Genomic DNA, 6,055 nt, shown 5'->3' with positions numbered 1-6,055 from the left:
CTGTTCGCGTGATTGACTAGCCAATGGATGGTAATTATCCAAATGTCCCCTCTGTCCTTTGACTGACTTCTCCGTATTATGGGCAACTGTCATGCATTCTGTCATTCCATATCATATTACATGTATTATCATATGAAGTCTCCCCCCCCCCCCCCCCCCGCATATAAAGGAGGGAGCTTCTGCCCAGATGCTGCTGCTTTTAGAAGGAAGGGCCCCGAGAAATTTGTTCTGGGCATGATTCGGAATACAGAGCAGGGGACTCCAGAAATGGGAGGTTCTGCAGGTAATTTGTTTTGCTGGCTGGGGGTGGGGGTGGGAGGTGGTCTCGGAGGTTGGGGTTAGAAAGACTGTGCTGCAGACTTGGAGCAGGCTTGCCAGCTGGTATTCCTCTGACCCGATGATTGGAGCGGTTTCGACAGACTGGAGAAACTTAGAACCAGTTTCTGGTATTTTGACCTCAGAATATCAGAAAAGTCTGCAGGGCTGAGTCCTTTTTGGGGATATTGGAGCTTAGTGGCATGTGCTCAGGACATGAGATCAGCCCTTGAGATCCCAAAATATACCCCTTCTACTTGTGTCTCTTCCTAGGACAAGCCTTTTGCACTCTTGTTCCCGTTTCCTGCCAAAGAGACTAGGGACAGAGGAGCCAGCCCGTGTCTATTCCAAACCCCTAGTATCTGATGCTGAATCTCGGAGAAGGGACAAGCTTTTCCAATGATGCTTTTTTTTTTTTTTTTTTTTTTACAGATACACTTAGTGCCCCTTGGTGCAATTGTGCGTGCCATCACTTAAGAGGGAGGCAGGATTTATAACAAGGAGGCTTTGCAGATGGAGACTCTGGGGTCCTCTGAATTTGTGGGCAGGACTAGCCTTTCTTCTGCTAAAATGGGGAAAAAATGTTTTATTATTACAGTGGATATGAAGTACCACCCAGATGTACAGCCTCACAGTTAATTACCTTGTTCTTCATCAAATATATGAGCAATAAACTCTCCAGGAAGGGAGGTGTGTGTGTGTGTGTGTGTGTGTGTGTGTGTGTGTGTGTGTGTGTAAATAGATGAAATCAGGAGAGAGAGAAACTAACACTCTTTTTAAGACCACAGAAAAAGATAGACTGTTTTATGGGGAGCTTGATACACTACTGAAAGATGCTTTGAATTTTTCGATGATCAAATATACATGATCAAGCTGTGCATGTTAGGGTGTGAGGTGCACTGATGGTCAATGGCTATTGATCAGGCTGTTAAGTGTTTCTGCTCAGTTTTATAAATACAGATGGATCCCAGATGATTTAAAGAATTGGATAGTTAAGAAACTGGCATTCTACATTTCTTTGGAGAAGGGGAAATGGTTGGTCAGTTACAAAAAACACAAACCATTGTTTACTCCTTCTCCCACCCCCAACCCCCACCCCACCACGCCTTGTAAAAGGAGAACTTCATTTGCCAGGGGTGTTCACGAACTGAGTAAAAATATTCCAAGTGTTTTGTTTGGGGTCTACTCAAAACAGTCACTTTACTTGAGCATTAGTCACAGGCTGGGAGTCTACCTCCGTCTCTGTCTCTGTCTCTCTCTGACCCACCCATCCACCCCCCAACACACAGAGGCAACCAGAATTTTGACCCAGACTGACATGCTGCTGAAGAGATGGGGAGAGTGTCATTTTGGGGAGTAGGATCCAAGGTCCTTAAAACCCTTCTGGTTAGGAACAGGGTGAACTGGCCACATGGCTTTTCCAATTAGCTGATTTCTCACTAAAGATTTTTTAGAAAAGTGTGGGGGACATGGAGGGGTGAAGATTTAAAGATAACCTCTAATTGGTCTGGAAAAATTCAGCGAACACTTAGACAACCTCTCTATTTCTCTTAGATTCTCTGTCTCTCTTTCCTCCTCTTTTCCCTGTCTCTTTCACTTTGCCTCTAGAAATTAAAAGTGGACTTTGAAAGGAAGAGACAATGAGGAACAGTTGAGAAGGGGGAGAGAAGAAAGCAAAGTCTTTATTTTTTAAAATTGTGTTGCATGGCAGTCTTATTTGTAATCATCCAATTAGCTGTTTTGTAAAAGGTCATGTTCAAGAAAATCAGCCTTTACCTAGATCAGTGAAACTTAAGCCTACAGACAATTTATAGTTACATTTTGGTTTCACATCTGTAAAAGAGAGTGTGGATTTTAGATTTTTCTGTCTGGAAATACCTTTTCCATCTAAGAGCCCCTCGCTAGGGGAGCTCAGGCATTCCTATTGATAAATCCTCCCTGAAAATGGAACTGAAATTGGCATCCCTCAACAAAGTTGATTCACCTAGAAATGGATGAATCAATCCTGATTGGGTGGACATGCCCTTTCACCTCATTGTGCCTGACCTATCACTTAATTAATCTCTCCCAGATGCAGAGCTGTTGACAATGCCAAAGATAAGCAGTATTTTGAACAAAGCAGAGAGCTTTTTAAAGCACAAGGCACAGGGAGGTTTGATGCTCTTAAAAATGTGTAAATCATCAGCATTTAGATGGGGTTTGTTATAGCTGAGACTCAGAGATGGTCCCATCTTTGCTAGAAACTTTCTGGGCTTTTCTTTAACCGCTGGTATCTATCTACACTCATTTTCTACCCCTCTTTTCTGTCTCTGGATCCCTTCTTCCTGCCACTCCCTCTCTCTGGATTCAGGCTATCCACGGCTAGTTTTCTCAAGATTGTCCTCTGCCTCCCAGCCTTGTCCCTGCCTCTTCAGATGCTTTTGATAGTATTAGGGCTATCGAGGTGGTCAGCTTCGAAGGCTTTGGGTGACAAAATATTGACTGCATTTGCTAGTGCCTTAAGGAGGAGGACATTTGTGCTGCAAGCACCTTGGTGACATACAGGGAATAGTTCATTAATTAAAAGACTTGCTAATTGCTGCTTGAATTACTATACAGAGAGAATGAAATGAGTTTGTAAAAAATGACAATTTGGGGAATATTTTTTTTTTTTTGCTTCGAACATTCTTATGAGCAGGTCCTAGAAAATGTGTTGCTTTTACTCATGCCTCTATCATCAACTATTCAATAGAGCTTCAATTAATGATAATATATGGTCTGGGATCCTTACTGGGCTGACTGATGGAAGAGCTTTGTTGAATTTGGTGCAGGTGGCACTGTTTAATAAGCATAGGAAAGAGTGAATAATGTAGTGCTTGCAAAGAGAAGTAAATGCAAAATAGATCGCTCTAATTATGGCAGCCCCCAGAAATGGAGATGCAAGCTGAAATGGCCAACTAGCCGGGAAATTCCAGAGATGATTGTCCCCTGCCTTTTTACTTTTGAGGACTGATGGTAGCTTAAAAGTAAATTTGGATGAGCTCATCTGCTTCAACACAAGCACAAATTCAAAATCTAGGTCTGATGACCTATCCACATTTGCCTTAACTGTCTAGAAGCCTTTACCAGATAGTACAATTCAGCTCTAAAACAGGGCCATCTGAGCATTCCTTCCTGCAAGAGATCAGCACAAGCTCATTACTACCAGTCTTCATGCTTTACTGCAAAGTGTCAGGAGATTCTGTTTTTGTTTTTGTTTTGTTTTGTTTGAATTTCTTTATGCCTGGGAAAATGAGTCTATTGGAAATCAAAGTGTGAATACTTGAGCAAACAGAATTTCCCATATACCTGCAAGGGCCCGTAATGATTTTCATTCATCCAAAGATAATCGATGGAACATTAGTTGTTTTAATTAGTGGAAGAATAAAAATGGGGGAGGAGGCAAGAGGTTGGGCTTCGGTTGAAGCTTATGTGGGAAATGACTCGTTCCTCACCTAAGGAGACAATGCCAGCTCCCCAAATAGCAGTAGAGGTTTGCTAATCAAGCCAGTGGAAAGTTGGGCTGGGGTGGAGAAAGGGCTCTGCTGAAGGAGCGGGGAGAGATGGTGGCCTCGCTGAGCATTTCCCTTCCGTGCAACCTCACTGCTCCCCTCAGAAATGTACCACCTCACAGGAGAACCTTCTTCCTTCCCAGGAAGGTGTGATTTGTGCTAAGAACCAGTATGTTTTGTGATGGTAAAATAGTGCCAGTGGCTGGGAAGCCAAAATCAACATTCTTTAGCCGGGATGTAGGAAGGGCTGGGGCTGAATACTTGTGAGCTTCGGGAAATGGGCTGACAGACCAGACTGCATGTGCTAGATGTGGGGCAATCCATATGCAGTAATGTGTCCTGTGTCTGCTGAGTCTCTGGTTGAGGACTCGTGGGAGAGCCAAGTCCAGCATCTTTAGCCAAAACCCCCTCTTTTTGTTCTATGGAAATGTTTACCAAATCCTCCTCCAGTCTAGTCAGCGCTGGCTGGGTACCCGCGTCGATTAGTGTATGTGAAGCTCATAAAATGTTTATGAGGGAACCTTTGCTTGGAAATAGAGTTTAGGGGTGTCCTGCTGTCAGAGAGAGTGGCAGAGATGTCTCTGAATGGAGAAAAGACTGTGGTAGGAATTTTTCCAGGCTCAAGCGCATGTAGATACAAGAGTTGTCAGTCAAGAGTTCAGCTGCTTCCTCCCCCATCCCCACTTTTTTTTCTCCATACAACCTTCCTGATTTTCCTTTTAGCAAAATGTGGTTCCCTGTGTGAGGAAATTCATTGCTGTTAGGTGTGCTCCTACCTAAAAAGCAACCAGACTAACAGAATGAGCAAAATTCTAGGACTAGGGTCCCTTCTAGGACTGAGTAGTATTCTGGGTTAGGTTAAGAAGAATTACTCTCAAGCAATGGTGGTAGGTACACCAGTTTTTAAAAATGACACGTTGCAATATTTACTTTTTGTGTGTGCTTCCAGGGCAGTTTGCATCTTGCATGGAAATTAGAAGGTAGAGAGATGCAATTAGCTATTGTGTATTTTGTTAAAATAGTGCTTTCAGAATAATCTGATCTGACAGATTTACATTGTTGACAATGTAATTTAAGGGGACCCAGATACAAACTTTCCCCACCCTAATCAATAATGGTAAATCCTCTGCTGAGATGAACACTCTCCAGCCTAGTATATTCATGTTTCTTTTGCCGATTTCCTGTAATAAAATTGAACATTTTGTCACCACTTTGAGAAACACTGCCAAACACCTTAAAACACATGTCACACGCCAGCAGCCCCTCATTTCCCTCCTCCGGGAGTTTCTACATCTGGAATCATAATCACAGATAAAAACCTTGACAAAATTGCATCTGAGCACATTCCTCTCCGCAGCCCTTACTTTCTCATAACATTTAATACAATATTAATACTTGCTACCGAAAGGCAGGAGGGAGAAAAGGGCTGCCAACCTCCACGTTTCCTGATGCATCATGTTCAAACCTGAAATTCACACTTCGTGTTTCATTTTAAGTTCAGTGCATTTAACAGGGCCCTAGAGAGAGGGCCCTGGTTAGTTCCCCAATCTGCTCAGCTGACGCCCTGGGAGGCGGTTTCGGAACTGTTCAGATCGCTGCAGGGATAAGAGGAGGAGGAATTGGGCTCCTCTCTGCCTGAGTCGGGCCAAGCCATTTATCTATCAACAGACATGGTGTTGTTCCTCGAAAAAAATAAGGACCAGCTAATTTATATTGTCAGTAGGAGTAACCAGAAGATTTTTGGTAAGGTTTGACCAAGGCAAAGAGTTGATTTCATAAAGTGGCCATGCCTGAGCTGATTTGCTGCTGACTGACAGCCTCTCACATCAGTATAAAACACTCCCCTCTTTGCCTTCCCTGCCCATGCCTGGGTAGAAGGGGGTCATTTTTGAAAATATGGAACTTTTCTGCCATCCTTGTGACTCGGCTTCACCCTATCTCTTCTTGGAGATGTCCACAACCCCACATTCCTGCATAGTGGCAAGGAATCATCATTCCTCTGCTAAGCAAACTCAAGACAGAGGTTAGAGAGAAGGGGAAAGAAGGGGAGCTTTCCCCACTGGGGGGTTCCTGGGGGCCTGTGTGATACACTGGCAGTGGGCTTTCAGTTGGTGGTAGTTTTGTTCAGTCCATGCCATTCTCTACTGAGAATTAGAGTCAAGACAGACCCCAGCAATCCCAGGGAGCCCAACCAGCAATGATCCCTCCCT

This window comes from Dama dama, chromosome 11 (assembly GCF_033118175.1).
Source record: "Dama dama isolate Ldn47 chromosome 11, ASM3311817v1, whole genome shotgun sequence".
Lineage (NCBI taxonomy): Eukaryota > Metazoa > Chordata > Mammalia > Artiodactyla > Cervidae > Dama > Dama dama.
Note: the sequence above shows the minus strand (reverse complement) of the source record.